The 14,960-nt window shown below is 39.7% G+C and overlaps 1 protein-coding gene across 7 annotated transcripts in view; it reads left to right on the forward strand.

The window, feature by feature from the left end:
- The window catches only part of THADA (THADA armadillo repeat containing), a 322,081-nt gene that overhangs the window by 124,718 nt on the left and 182,403 nt on the right, over positions 1 to 14,960 (forward strand). The window lies entirely within an intron of this gene.

The following is a 14,960-nucleotide window of genomic DNA, read 5'->3' on the forward strand; positions in this document are numbered from 1 at the left end:
CTTTTGGCATTCAGGCAGTTCCTCTGCTCAAATAATGTTGAATATAATTGATGGTCTTAGTAATAAGGTCATAAAGTCAGAAAGAGTTACCACAGTGTGGTCAACATTTTGACCATAAGGAACAGTATGTAAAAGTTGGTTAGCTGAAAGGATTTCCTGCCTCCTTAACAACTTTTCTGTGTGTGTCTCTTTTTTTTTTTTTGAAGAGTTGTAGCCAAATTGGCAAGAAGGGGAAAATCTTTTAAGTAGAACATTTTGTGTTTAGAATTTGTGTTTAGATTCATGTGATAAAAAGCCTCTGTGAATGAGTGCAAACCAGACCTGTCCTTTGAATAAAAATACCTTTCTGCTATGTTGCTTATTCAGAATGGTCTTCATTGGTGCCTTCTTCTTGTTGACCTGTCTGTAACCCATGTTTGATGCATTACAGAATTTCATGTTTCCGTTTTTAACTGGTAGAACCACTCTTTGCATTGATGTGTGTGTGTATTTGTGTGACAGGGAGAGAAGTACTACAATCATTCCAAGAAAACAGCTGCCATCTAAAATTACAATCAGTATTAGAAAAAGAATAGAGCTTTAAAAAAAGGGGGGGGATGAAATAAAAGCAGACATAATATAGGGACCAGAAGAAAACTTAAAAAAGGAAAGTTAATATTCTCAGAAAAATAAGATGAAATTGATTACATGAACTCCATGAACTAAGAACAAGATGGCGTCTTTAAAGGCGCAACCAGAGAATAAGAAAGAACTCCAAAATGTAAAAAATGTGATAACCCAAGTAAAAATTTCGGTACACAGGACGGAAGACAGAGTAAGTAACTCTTTCAGAGGTAAAACTAAAGAGAGCAAGAGTGATGGAATGTGGGAGGGAAAAAAAATTAAGAAAATTAGAAGACTATTTCAGGTGGTTCAACATCCACTTATGGAAGAGCTAAGAAAATTGAGGGCAGGAAATTGTCAAAGAAATAATAGTGCAGGAAACTTTCCTAGAAGTAAAGGACGTGAGTTCCAGTACAATGAGTGGAAAACAACCCACACCAAGACACATCATCATGCAATGTCTGAAATTTTGTAGAGAGGGAAAAAAACCCCGAAAATGTTAACATACATTAAGAATACATAAGAATCAAAATGACAACAGACTTAGAGGCTAGAAGTTAATGGATCATTACCTTCAAAATTCTGATGGCATGTGATTTCCTTCTTCTTATTTGGTATTTAGCCAGACTGTTGATCCATTGGAGATAATGTGGAGTTAAAATCATTAGAATGTGGAGATAAAATCATTAGAATGTACTTTTATTCGAAACAATTTTTAAAATTAAGGGTAAGGAAAACTAGATCTTTTTCTTTGTACTTCCAGAACACAAATGAGTGAAGGCACCTAAGTATTTTGTAAAAAGCAGGTTTCTGAATATTTGTTTAACACACCCATGTCTGTCACTCCAAAACATCTGTGTATCTTGAGTGTATAATTTTAACAATTTTATATGTGTATAGGAAAGGTCCAGAATGGGGCAGGGTGAAATTTCTTTTACTGCTTATTCTGTATATTATCTGAATTTTTAAAAAGGAGTATACATTAATTGTAATCAATAGAATATAACTTAAAAGGGGGGGGGAAGAGACATGACTTATTCCTTCATTTATTTTTTAAAATATAGGAAGTCCATGCTATGTCTGTCTCCTCTTCTAGGTGCTGTAGGAGATACAGTTGAAGTAGAAAACACAGCGTCAGCCTTTGAAGGGTTTTGGGTCTGGCTGTTAAAGGGGAAACACGCATGGAAGGGAATGGATCCCAGCCGTGTTGAAAGTCTGCCTCTGTGTGATCTCAATGTACAGACTACTCTCAGGGCCAAGCAGATGGCTTTCCAGGGTCTGCAAAGAGATGGCAGCCTACTTACTTGAGAGCACTTTAAAAAACCAGGATTCGTGACAACACCAAACACAAGACCCTGAACTTGGAATGTCTAATTTAATAACTTTCATTTGCATTTCTATAGAAACCAACATGCTTCCTGCTGCCAACCCCAGGAGCCAGAGGTTAAGGTTTTTAATAATAATAACAATAATGAGTTATACTTATTCCAGATTAGTTTTCTGGCTCTCCAAAAAACAAATGGCTAAAATGTCCAAAATGTTCCTTTCACAACTCTGCCAAGTGCTGGCTTCTCCTCTCTGTCTGGAGATCCAGCCAATCTGTTGAAAATTATCCCCCCCCCTTTTTTTTGAGTACTTCCAGGCAGTTGTTCAGAGAGAAGACTAAATCCTGCAGTCTGAGATGGACAGCCACAAATGGAGGCTTTTTTCCATACTTCTGCAGCAGAAGAAAGTGACACTTTGTATTCCGAGTCTTACTTCATTTCTTCTAGGTGTGCATTTGGGAAAATGTACACTGGACATCACATCACATCATACCTAGTTGTGAACAACATTGTGTTAATTGGGAGTGTAACATTTGCCTGGTGACTATTTTGGTGTTTTTGTTTTTGTTTTCCTTGTGAGTAAGCTTTGGCCTGAATGTTCACAAACTTACAGAAAACACGGGTTCACTGTGGGGGAAAGAAGCCTTGAGCCTAAATAAGAATTAGCCCATACCCCCTCTTCTGATTTGATTTGCGTGGGAGTTAGAGGGGTTTTGGTTTTCATTTTTGTTTTTGTTTTGGGTGCTGTGTGGAGGGGGGTTAGAGGTGTTATAATGAGTTAGTAAGATTGTCTTAATTTGAATACAGGAGGGACTTGAAACTTATTAGACCCAGTGGAAGATCTGTGGTTGTGATCTCCAAAAGTACTTTGTAAGAGCAGATGGATATATTTTTAAAGATTAGTTTGGCTGGCAGTTCGCCTGCTCATCTATTCCCCTTCAAGTCAGTGGGTGGGCCTGGCTCAGTGCATGGGAGTGGAAGCTCAGGTTGGGAACCTTAATCTAACTTAAGCGGGCTGTTTGGCAGTAGTGGAGAAATGGCTGTCCACCCAGTCGTGGGACACTCACTCCTGTGAAGACTGGCCTGTCTGGGCCACAGTGTCCTCTGCTCATTAAGTGGATGCCTTGCACAGGGATGCCTGGGTTCCTGCATAATAGAAACCCCGAGAAGTCTAGTGGCTAGATTGGGAAACAATTGCATTGTAGGCTTGCAGTTTACCCCCAACCTGTATTTTTTTTTTTTTTTAAGATTTTATTTATTTATCAACAGAGAGAGAGAGAGAGATCACAAGTAGGCAGAGAGGCAGGCAGAGAGAGAGGGGGAAGCAGACTCCCTGCCGAGCAGAGACCCTGACATGGGGTTGGATCCCAGGACCCTGGCATCATGACCTGAGCCGAAGGCAGAGGCTTTAACCCACTGAGCCACCCAGGTGCCTCCTCAACCTGTATTTTGATCTTAGGAGACTCCCTGAATTCCTCTGGGTTTCAGTTTCCTCGTCTGTGAAATTAAATGAAAAGAGTAGTAGACTTCTCTGAAAGTCTTCCTAGTTCGAATATGTTCCTTGAAGGCTGGGACTCTATTGGCACCTTTCTTTTGCTTTAATAATACAAGTTGGCAAATTAATATTATCCTTAGTGAAAATGTCTATAAGGTTTGGAGGAGGATCCTGAAAGAGTTCATTGACCAAAAGTTACAGGGATAGAAACCAAAAACACTTATTTTGAAATATTGGAGCTTATGCTAAATTAGTTTGTTATTGATACATGGAAGAAATTTCTAGGTGATTTGTTGCTAGTGTTCTGGATGAGGCAGGTTTAGCTCTGTTTGAACTATTTGCATATTTAGTGATTTGCTTAACTAGGGGTTTATTACTTACACGATGCTTTTTAGAATTGCTAAGTAATAATTTGTAAAGTAATATCTTTGTAGAGTCAAGCTGATGAGGATAGGACCCCTATGGTTGGAAAGAAGATAGCCCGTGGTGAATTGGGGCAGGATTCATGGAGGGAGTTCTAAGAAAATCATTAAGAAGGCAGCTGGTGTTTACAAAGCCTTCCTAGGTGCTGGCACGGTCCTAGGTGTTGGGGCTGGAGCAGAAGCAAGACAGCCTTCGGTTTCAAGGAGCAACTTCCTAGTGAGAGGAGGCAGACCTGAAACATATTTAATAAAACAACAGTGATTGTAGGGAATTGGTGAGCGGTGGTGGATGGTGTGTGCTTCTTTAGCTAGAGAGGTTGGAGCAGTGGGAATAATAGGAAGGAAGTAGGTGTGGAATGTAAACTTTGTCTGGCAAAGCCTTCAGACTCTAAAGTGTGCCTCTTGAGTTCATGGAGGTGTCTCGCAGCCTATACCTGCTAAGATGAAGAGGGCAGCCAGGTGCAGATCACTCCCCTCAACCCCGCTTCAACCAGAACAGTTCTGGCTTTGTTTTGTTTTGTTTTAAATATTGGGATTATATTGGGGGAAGAAAAAGTTGTTGGTTGTATTAAAGATTTGGAAAACAACTGCTTGGGAATAAACCAGTTATGTTCATTCTTGCCCCTTAGTGCCTTAGCGCTTGTGTTTTGGCAGTTCAGATGGATAGTCAATAATCCCGCCTCCCCCCACCAGCCAGGAGGTCCTAATCCCTGGAACCTATAAATGTTACCTTGTAAAGACAAGAGGTCTGTGTAGATGTGATTAAATTAAAGCTTTTGCTCTGGGGTGATTATCTTGGATTGTTTGGGTGGGCTCTAAGGCTGATAAGAGGAAGGCAGGGCGAGGTCTGAGAGACAGAAAAGGAGAACTCAGTGTGACCACAGAGGCAGAGATTAGAGCCACACAGCTGCAGGCCTAGGAAGGCCAGCAGCCCCCAGAAGCTAGAAGGGGCAAGAAGTAGGTTCTCCTCTAGAACCTCTGGAGGTGCCTTATTGGCACTTCGATTTTTGACCATTGATTTTTTTTTAATAACTTTTTAAGACTTTATTTACATTTTTTAGAGAGTGGGGAGGGACTAAGGGAGAAGAAGAGAATCCTACGCAGGCTCCACCCAACCCTGACCATGACCTGAGCCAAAATCAAGGGTCAGACACTTAAGTGAGCCACCCAGGTGCCCCAAGACTTTCTTTAAAATTAAGTAATCTCTACACCCAATGTGGGGCTTGAATTTACAGCTCAGAGATTAAGAGCCACAAACTCTACTGACTGAGCCAGCCAGGTGCCCCTGGACCCCTGATACCAATTTCAATTTATGGCTTCCAGAGCTGGGAGAAAATAAATAGAGTAGTTAGGTTAGATTGTATGTTCCTTGATACCAGCATCCCTTTTAGTTAATATTACCTTTTCCACAGAGTCTAACTCGGTCCCTTGAATATCATGACTGTGGTTTAGTTACCTGCTTCTGCATATGGCAAATACCCTAAAATTTCATGGCTTAAAGTCACAACTCATTATTTCTCAGAGTTCTGTGGGTTGACTGGGTTCAGCTGGTTCAGCTTCGCCATGTGGTGTCATCTGGGATCACTCAGATGGCTGAGATATCTGAGACCTCAGCTAGGACTGGAATGACCAAGAGGGCTTCACATTCACATGTCTGCACCCTCAACAGGGAGCATAAATAACGGAGGTGGGGGATCATGGGGCCTCTCCCCAGCAGAGTTAGTCAAGTCTGAAACACCATGAATGCAGAAGCTGCCATACCTCTCAAAGCCTAAGGCAGAACTGGTGCAGCATTGCTTCACCACCTTCTGTGGATCAAAGAGGTCAAAAACTAGACCAGAGTCAGGGGAGAGAAAATAGATCCTGCCTCTTGAAGGGAGGGAGGCATGCACATATAGCAAGAGTAGTCAGAATTCTTGTTGGCCGTCTTTGCAGGCTGCCATAAACTCTTTAAAAAATGACCATTGAGTTAACTATTAGAGGCGGACTGATTCTGAGATTTTATAGATGGCAGGATTTAGAAAGACACATTCTCTAAGAAACAAATCTCTGATGTAAAGAAATCTGTATTAGCTGCCCAGATGCGACCTTGTGCACATGAGGAATGCGGGAGATGTATGTTTACTGACCGCCTGGCTGTGGAATGAAGAGGAATGTATTTCCAGGCCCAGCCTTAGGCCAGTAATTTCTACAAGGGGAATGGCAGGGCACTTCCAGAACCAAATGAGTTTCCACTTCCCCTCCATGGGTAGAGTATAGTGATGACTGATTTTGTGATTTGGGAGATTCTCCACCTGGAAATCAGCTCCCAAAGGGAAGGATTAGGAAAACTTTCAGTAAGTCCAAGAATGTCATGGCTCTCTATGGAGGATAGGAAGGGAGATGAGATTGGCAGGAGATCTGGTCAGAACCCAGACCCTTCAAAGAGAGGCCCTGAAGAAGATACTCTTCCTTTAACTTCCTTCATGGTTTGCCTGACATTTAGTAACAGGCGTTCCTGGTGGGACCCTGGCCGCGATCACAAGTGCTTGCTGAGTGTGAGATTCTGGCCCTGGGGCCTCTGACATCTGTTCAGTCCAATCACTCATTCTTTTTAAATTACCATTACGCGAGGGAGAAGTGCTGGTGTCCGGCCCACTCAGATGTGGAGAGAGGATTCTAGGAACAGAGTCAGAGATGGGCGATCCTCCTGGTGGGGTTCCAAACCCAGATTTCTTTTTTATTAGTTGTTTCTGTTTTATTAGTTTGCATTTGCTCCTCCTTTGACGTGTGTGTGTGTGTGTGTGTGTGTGTGCACTTTGTCTTCTTTGTAAGTTTGTTTCCATTTCGGGGTACTTTTTCTTAAGATGCGCTTGCTCTTTTTATCAGCAATCACTGTGGCAAGGAGACTAAGGCCTTTGCTGGTTTCTCTCCTCTAGAGTGGTTTTATAGGCCAGAATCTGGGGATAGCTAGGTTTTAATAGTTTATTGGGTTCACATTTGAAAAACCGACTGAAAACCTCCAGCCTTCGGTGTTTGTTTCCATCTAATGAAACCAGGTTTATGGTGTTTGCTCCATGGCCTGTGAATAAGTCCTCATTTTGTTGTTGTTGTTTTGTTTTTTTTTTTAAACCAGGCACAAGCTATGCCTTCGCTGCTGTTTACTATGGAGTTCCTTTTTCTGCATGTTTTTGTTTGCCTTGGCAAGCTTTCCCTCTTTATACCTTTGTACATTACTCTCTTGGTCCCTGTTCCTGAGATGATTCAGAATGATAGGGGATCTGTATGTAGTAATTGGGGGGTGGGATACCTTATTTTAATTTGTAACACGGTTCACTGAATGCCTCTTTTCATTGCACAGTCATTTTTTATCAAGATGCTTTTGTTAAGCTCAGAAGCATTTCAATTTCCATATGTGTGGCAGATCTTAGGACAGGGTCTCTAAGAGGAATAGAAGCTTGATTCAAGTGAAGATTTTCCTAGGCTGTTGTGGATGGCAGGTGGGATTCAAAGACAGTCAAAACAATGGAAGCTCAGATGCTCTAAAAAACTAGAGCATTACCATTACTTCGGCGTTACCAAGCTTGGATGTGGAATGTGCAGACCAAGTGAAGCTCAGAATGTGGTTGGGGTAGGGACTGCCTTTCACCCATGGCTTAGCCAGGATGGGAATGAGGCATTCTGGGCTGGTGTCTGGGTTCAAATGTTCAAATGTGGGAGAGGCACAGAGAGCGTACCACACTGAGGCTTCTGCATTCAAATGGGTCTAGACTGATATGGAACAGTGTTCCTGTTACAGTGTTAAGTGTAAAAAGCAGATAAGAAAAGGATATATAAGGAGGAGAAAGGTGTAGATGGACAGACATCAGAGCAGACTAGCAGTCATCTTTAGGTAGTGAGTTTGGGGTGGACTCGAGATTTTTCTTTGCAGTGTCCTTTATTATCTAATTTTTACTCAGTAAACAAGTAGTGCTAGAGAAATTTTTAAAAAAGCTTTAAAATAAATAAACAAACAAATAGCTTTTAAAATAAAACAAATGGTGCTGGGCAGGCATTTTCATTCATTCAGTCAATCTCTGTTGCTTGCCAGCTTTGTTCATGGCCTTGTCTGGGTTCTGGGGGAGCCCACCCCTGAAAGGATCAGGCAGAGGAGTGCCCTGCGGAAGACTGGAAGCCACTCTCTGCTCCTGGTGCGGGGCAAGTGGATTCCTTCAAGGAGCTTCTGTGTTTCCCCAAGGGCCTCTCCATGGGTTGTGCCTACATAGTTCTTACTGGATAGAACTAGGGAATCAACTCATGTTTTGTAGAGTCTGACAGTCCCCAAGGTTAAAGCTGCTTTATTTTCATTCCCTGTCCCGGCTTGTTTGTTTTCACTTTTGTCTGTCTCTTTTATCCCATTCACAATATTTGGTGGTCTCCTTTTGTCTTCCTAGAAGCTTGAATTGACAGAGATTCCATTTTTCCTTTTTGGTTATCACTTCTTTTGTTTCCATAAAGTTGCAGGGCTAGTTTTTGGCCGCATAGATAAACAGGCTTGAAATCCCTGTCACTGGAGAATTTACCCCCAGGGCTTGCTATATTTGTGGAGGTGACATATCAGCCTGTTTGCTTATATGGGTGAACTAAAATTGAACTGTTTGTAAATCAGCGAGACAAGATTTCTGTATTGTATTTAAGAAATTTCAAGTCCTGGCAGGATACTCAGTTTATTAATTCAAATCAGGATTTTGAATGTCTTTCGATACAGCTAACGATTCACGTTGAGAAGGTTTTAATTTGTTACCATCTTAGTCCTAACTCCTCTTATCCTTGTAAGAGAAATTGTGTTGAAGCTAGATGGGTGGTGTGGTGTCAGTTGGATGGGAACCAGTCACTGGGAAGAGAAAAAAGGCGTAAGGCATTGGTTGAGGTCATCTATAGTAGAATGTTTTTCTTCTCTGACTAATCTTATACATTCATGGCCAGAATGTTTACCAGTCAGCCAGCATTTATATAGAATTGTGGTTTGTATCAAGAGTGATACAGGGGCACCTGGGTGACTCGGTTGGGTGTCTGCCTTCAGCTCGGTTCATGGTCCCAGGGTCCTGGGATTGAGCCCTACCTTGGGTTCTCAGCAGAGAGCCTGGTTCTCTCTCTTCCTCTGCCTGCTGCTGTGCCTGTTTGTGCTCCCTCTCTGTCAAATAAATGAATAAGATCTTAAAAAAAAAAAGTGATACAAGGAAGTGTGAATGTGGTTCCTTACCTATAGATATTTACGCTCTAGTTGAGGTGCAAAGGGACATTCAGTGAATGTACGTTGGGTCACTGTATTTCTACCCTCCCTCTAGTCTGGTTCATCTGCTCTTGGCACACCTCTCTGCTGTTCAGAAACTTTCAATGCCTCTAAGATACAGGCTAAGCTGCTTAGCCTGGCATTGAAATTTCCAAAAACTTGTATGCCTTTTCTGTCTTGTATGTCTTTTCTGTCTTGTCTTGTCAGGAAGCCCTCTTTTCATCCAGCCGGTTTATCTACCCAGTTGGTTTCTGTAACAACCCACCCTCTGCATGCTATTTCCTCTCCCTTTTAATCCATTTCTCTCCATTTTTACCCAATTTTTTCAAAACATCTTGGTTTCCATGTTTGCCACAAACTGTTCCCTAACCTTTCCAGCTGCCAGTGATATCTTTCCCAATTCCACTGTTCCTGGAAGCTTTAGTTATTTGACCCTTAAAGCGGTTTGCCTTACCTAGTCCATGGGTGTGCCTTGTCTTCCTAACCAGATCTTAAGCCCCAAGAGCTGTGACTGTTTCATTGTTAGTGTCTTCCATGGGATCTAGCACTGTGCTCAGCATGAAGTATGTAAGTATTTTAAAACAATTGCTGTTTTCCTGAGAAAACTGATCATGCTATAGTTTTGATTAAGTAGAAATGATAGGTAAGATTCACATGTTCCAGGACTCATGTATGAACTAAAATGGTCCCATGTTCTTCGCCTTTTAAAATAAAGCTTTGGATTCCAGTCCTGTAGGGGTAGCCCAAAACCTATGAGCAGCCTATGAACTGTAGGCCTTCTGCTGTAGCTAAGAATCAGGAGTGAGTGAAGTTTGAATAGATGATTCTGATATCCTCCTCTGGTGGTCTCCTTTTGTCTTTTGTCTCAGTACTCTTAGATAATTCTGATATCCTCCTATGCTTTACCTCTTGAGGCTCTTTTTGATAATACGCAAGGATTGTTAATACTGAATCTCCTTCAGGCAGCACTCTGCTGTAACACATTTAGCCAAGTCTTTAGTAACCCTTGGCTGATGCAGATTTGAGATGATGCTTTTTATTTAAATTCTAGTTTATTAACATATATGGTAAAAATTGTTTTCAGGTGTAGAATTTAGTGATTGATCACTCGATGATCACCAAGGCTCATCACAAGTGCCCTCCTTAATACCCATTACCCATTCAACCCAACCCCCACCATCCTCCCTCCATCAACCCTCAGTTTGTTCTCTACAGTTAAGAATCTCTTCGAGTTGATATTTTCTTAACAGTGTCAAGGAGCCTGAGAACGCTAGAATAGAAAAGCAACTCTGGTGTGCTCAGAGTACCTAAGCAAGGTCAAAATTCTTCTTAGAAATAATTTTGGTTTTTCTTAAACCCTGAGAGATGTACAGTTGATGCTTCAAAGTCCTACACCATCAAGCATGGACACAATAATTTTAACAGAATATTTTTTTTAAAGATGTAGTCAAAGCCCACCGAATTATTAAGAACAAAACAATTACTTAAAAGATTCACCAGGGCACCTGGGTGGCTCAGTGGGTTAATTCTGTGCCTTCGGCTCAGGTCATGATCTCAGGGTCCTGGGATCAAGCCCTCCATGGGGACTCTCTGCTCAGCGGGGAGCCTGCTTCCCCCCTTCTCTCTGCCTTCCTCTCTATCTACTTGTGATCTCTCTCTGTCAAACAAATAAATAAAATCTTTAAGAAAAAAAAAAAGATTCACCAAATGTCTATAACTTCTAGTGACATACCTTCTTCATATATTCTGCAACATAAACTAGTTGGTAAATACCTGCTAAGGTAACTGAATGAGGTAATTCACTGTTTGGGACAATTAGTTTCAATTCAATTAAGACAGTGACTTTAATTTGAGGATGATAGCTCCACAGCCCTTTTCTCTGGTATATTTGTGGTCATCAGAGCCCTTTATTTATCAAGGCAATTTCTAGACCATGGTAATGCAACCATATGTCCTGCTTATATAAGAATGCTTATGTCCTTTGACACCACCAAGAGATATTGGACCATTAAGGAGTGACTTACTGCCCTGGAAATACTGATTTCTCTAGAAGACATACCACCAGGCTTTGTGGTATAAACAGGGAGATTCTATATGGGCAAGTATACACAGGGATTGCAGTATTGAATTCATAACGGTTTTAAGTAACTCCGCTAAAAATGGAAACTGATGTTCCTGACCAGTTTTGCTTAGCGATGCTAAGGAATGTAACAATGGTCTGTAGTGGAATGGTTTTGTGATCAGTGTTTTGTAAAACACTGAACTTGCAAAGCCCAGGTTTGTCACTGTTTGTAACAATAAGGTAATGACCAAAAGGCCTGTCATTTGGGATTAAATCAATTACACTCAACAAACAGTGGATTACTCTGCAGCCATTAAGTGGAAAGAAATAGAATGGTGTGTCTGATATTGAATGATTACTCAGATATAATTAAAATGAAAAATAAAGTCAAGGGGCACAACCATATGTATAATATGCATATTTGTGGGGAAAAGGGGCTAAACTGAGAGTATGTACCTGTATAAACAAGTTTTTTGCAAGGAAAGCTGAGATGCTTTTGTGTAGTTGTCTATGCATGGGGCACTGGGAGATCTAGTATGTGGGGTTTTTTAACATTTGCACAAATGTTCAATAAATGTTCAATAGATCTGATTTAAAAGGAAGTAAGGACTTTCTCTTCTTAAAAAGAAATCGCTTTTACTGTGAAATAAGTACAAAAGAAAATGTATATAGTGTGTGTAAAGTATAAAGAGTAACTGTGCAACACATACATTTAGATCTACTACCTGGTTAAGTAACAACATTTCTTTTGAAGCCCCTTATATATTCCTTCCTAATCCCATCTCCTTTCTTTCCCCCCCTTGGAGAAGTGATTACTTTTGCCAATTTTGTTTTTATTCCTTTGCTTCTCATTTTTGTATCACTAAAATTTGTTTCACTAAGTGATGTATTACTTAGTGGTGCTTTATTATAAACTCTGTTTGCAGAGGGTTATATTATTAAATTCTTCTTTAACACACTTTTTTCACTTAACATGATGTTCCTGAAATACATCTCTGTTGATACACCGGTAGTTCATTCACACTTACTGCTCTACAGTATGCTATTGTGTGAGTGTAGAGTTGTTCACTCTACTCCTGAAGGACATATAGCTGCTGTGTGTACAGTTGCATAAGCCTTCCGGTGCCCACGTTATTAGGCCACTAGAAATAGCACTTGTGAATCACTGGCTAAATACATCTGTGGCTTTCAAGAAAATGCCAGATTATTTTAAAAGTTGTTTTAGTAATGTTTGTTTCCATCAACAGTAGGAGTTCTAGTACTTGGTATTGTCAGACTTTTCAGTCTTTGCCAGCTGATATAAAATGGTCTCTTAGTATGATTGAGCAGCTTGTATTTATTGGTCACTAATGTTTATTTTCTGTGGATTATATTTGAATAGGTTTTATCCATTTTTATGTTCAGTTGTTTGTCATTCAACTTATTGATATCACTGGAGTTCTTCATATATTCTCATACTAATTATGTAATCCTCAGTTATATGCATTACGTATTTTCTCCCCGTTTGGGGCTTGGCAAATAAAAACGTTTACTTCCATCATTTTAGAACCCTTTTATTATGGGAATTTTCAACATATGTAAGAGTGAAGAGAATAGTATAACTAACCCTTGCATATCCATCACTGAACTTCAAGAATTACCAACATTTTGCCAATCTTATTTTGTCCATTTCTTGTCCTCCCAAGGTCACAGGCAGGCAGCATGTCACTTTTCCCATAAATACTTCAGGTTGCGTGACTGATTTGATACGAGAGTTTAAAAAGAAATGCACCATGCTATTATCATGTGTAACAAAGTTAATAACTCTATAACCTTCAACTTTTCCTAATTGTCTTAGAAATGTCTTTTTATAATTAGCTTGTTAGAATCAGGATCCAAATGGGGCCCAAATGTGTTTAGCCTTTTAGTCTTTTTTATTTCATAATGTTTGATACTCTTCCTCTGCCAAAAATACTTTTTGTATGTGTATTATTTTCTGTTTTTATTTGTGCTTTTTTGTATGTGTAAAATTTTTTTTAAAAATAACTGATGTAGTTAATATATAAATTATTATTTTTATGGAATTGCATTGAATTTGGTGAGAATTTCTCTTTATAAGATTGAATCTTTTTTAAAGAATACTGAATCTTCTTATCCATGAACGTGGCACATCTCTCCTATTTAAGGCCTATATCTTATGGCATCTCCCTGTTAAAATTATGACACAACAGTGTAGAGTGTAGAAGAAAAAGAATCTTACACCTGAAACTAATGCAACATTGTGTGTCAACTATACTTCAATTAAAAAAATAATAAATTTTTAAAAGAAAAAGAAAACCTTTGCCTCTACCTCACAACATACACAAAAATTAATTTGAGATGGATCATGGACCTCAAGATAAAAGCTAAAACTATAAAACTCCTAGAAGAAAACAGAATATCTTTGTGATGTTGGGGTAGGCAAAGATTTCTTAAGCTACAGAAAACATGAATCATAAAGAGAAAAAAACTTCTGCTCATCAGAAGACATTATTAGGAAAATAAAATGACAAGCTACAGAAAAAGAAGGTACATGTAGTGCATATATATGACAAAGGAAGCAAGCAACCTAATGTGAAAACAGGCAAAAATTTTGAATAGCTACTTTGCAAAAGACAGTATCAATAACCAAAGCACAAAGAGTGTTTAATATCATCATTAGTCATCAAGGAAATGCAAATCAAAACCACAGGAATCTACCACTAGGCTGGCTAAAGTGAATAAAGAGAAAGACAACAGCAAATGCTGGAAAGAACACAGAACCACTAAACTCTCATTTAATACTGGTGGGAGTATAAAATGCCATCATGATTTGGGGGAAACTGTCAGTTTCCTAAAATGTTAAACATATTAAAATGTTATTCTCGGATACTTATTCAAAAGAAATGAAAACATGTCCACAAAAACCTTGTGTAAGAACGTTCCTAGCAGCTTTATTCATAATAGCCTACAAATGGAAACAGCCCATATCTGTCAAGAGGAGAATGGATAAACAAACTTGTATATTCATACAGAGGAATAATACCCCACAAAAAAAGAATCAAACTATTAATACATCAGGTAACATGGATAAACTTTAGGCTGCGTGAAAAAAGCCAGACCCCAAAAAATTATGTAATGTATTATTACATTTATATGAAATTGTAGAATAGACAAAACCAAATTGTAGAGTTGACTGGGAAGGGGTATGAGGAAACTCTCTGGATGATGGAAATTTTCTGAGTCTTCATAGGAATGGGTTACATGAGTGTAAGCATTTGTAAAAACTGAACAGGTCTTGTCAGAATTCAAAAGTAGTATTTATCGGATGCCCAGAACCGTAAATACCAAATCTGTGCCTCTGATAACCGTACTCTAGCCCAGTGGTTTTCGGCTGGGACCATTTTACCCCTCGGGATACATTTGGCAATGTCCAGAAACATTTTTTTTTCCCCCAGAGACATTTTTGATTGTCATGACACGAAAGGGTGGGGATATTACTGGCATTTGATGGGTAGATTCGTTGGAGGCTGCTAAACATTCTACAGTCATATGACACCGCCCACAACAAAAAATGGTCTAGTCCAAAACATCAGTGGTGCCAACTTGGAGAAACCTGTTCTAGACCTTCCCTTGTTACAGAAGCTGTCAGCCTTAGCCAACCAGATGTTGACTATATGTGTAGTCCAAATCAATTGTAGAAAACTTGGCATTTGCACAGATTACATATTTCTTCCCCAACAGAACTTAATATCAAATATTTGTAAATACACATAATCTTAAATTTTTAGATAAAATTTCCATG

This window comes from Mustela putorius, unplaced genomic scaffold (genome assembly GCF_011764305.1).
Source record: "Mustela putorius furo isolate JIRA1106 unplaced genomic scaffold, ASM1176430v1.1 tig00000224_pilon_pilon_pilon, whole genome shotgun sequence".
NCBI classification, from domain to species: Eukaryota; Metazoa; Chordata; class Mammalia; order Carnivora; family Mustelidae; genus Mustela; species Mustela putorius.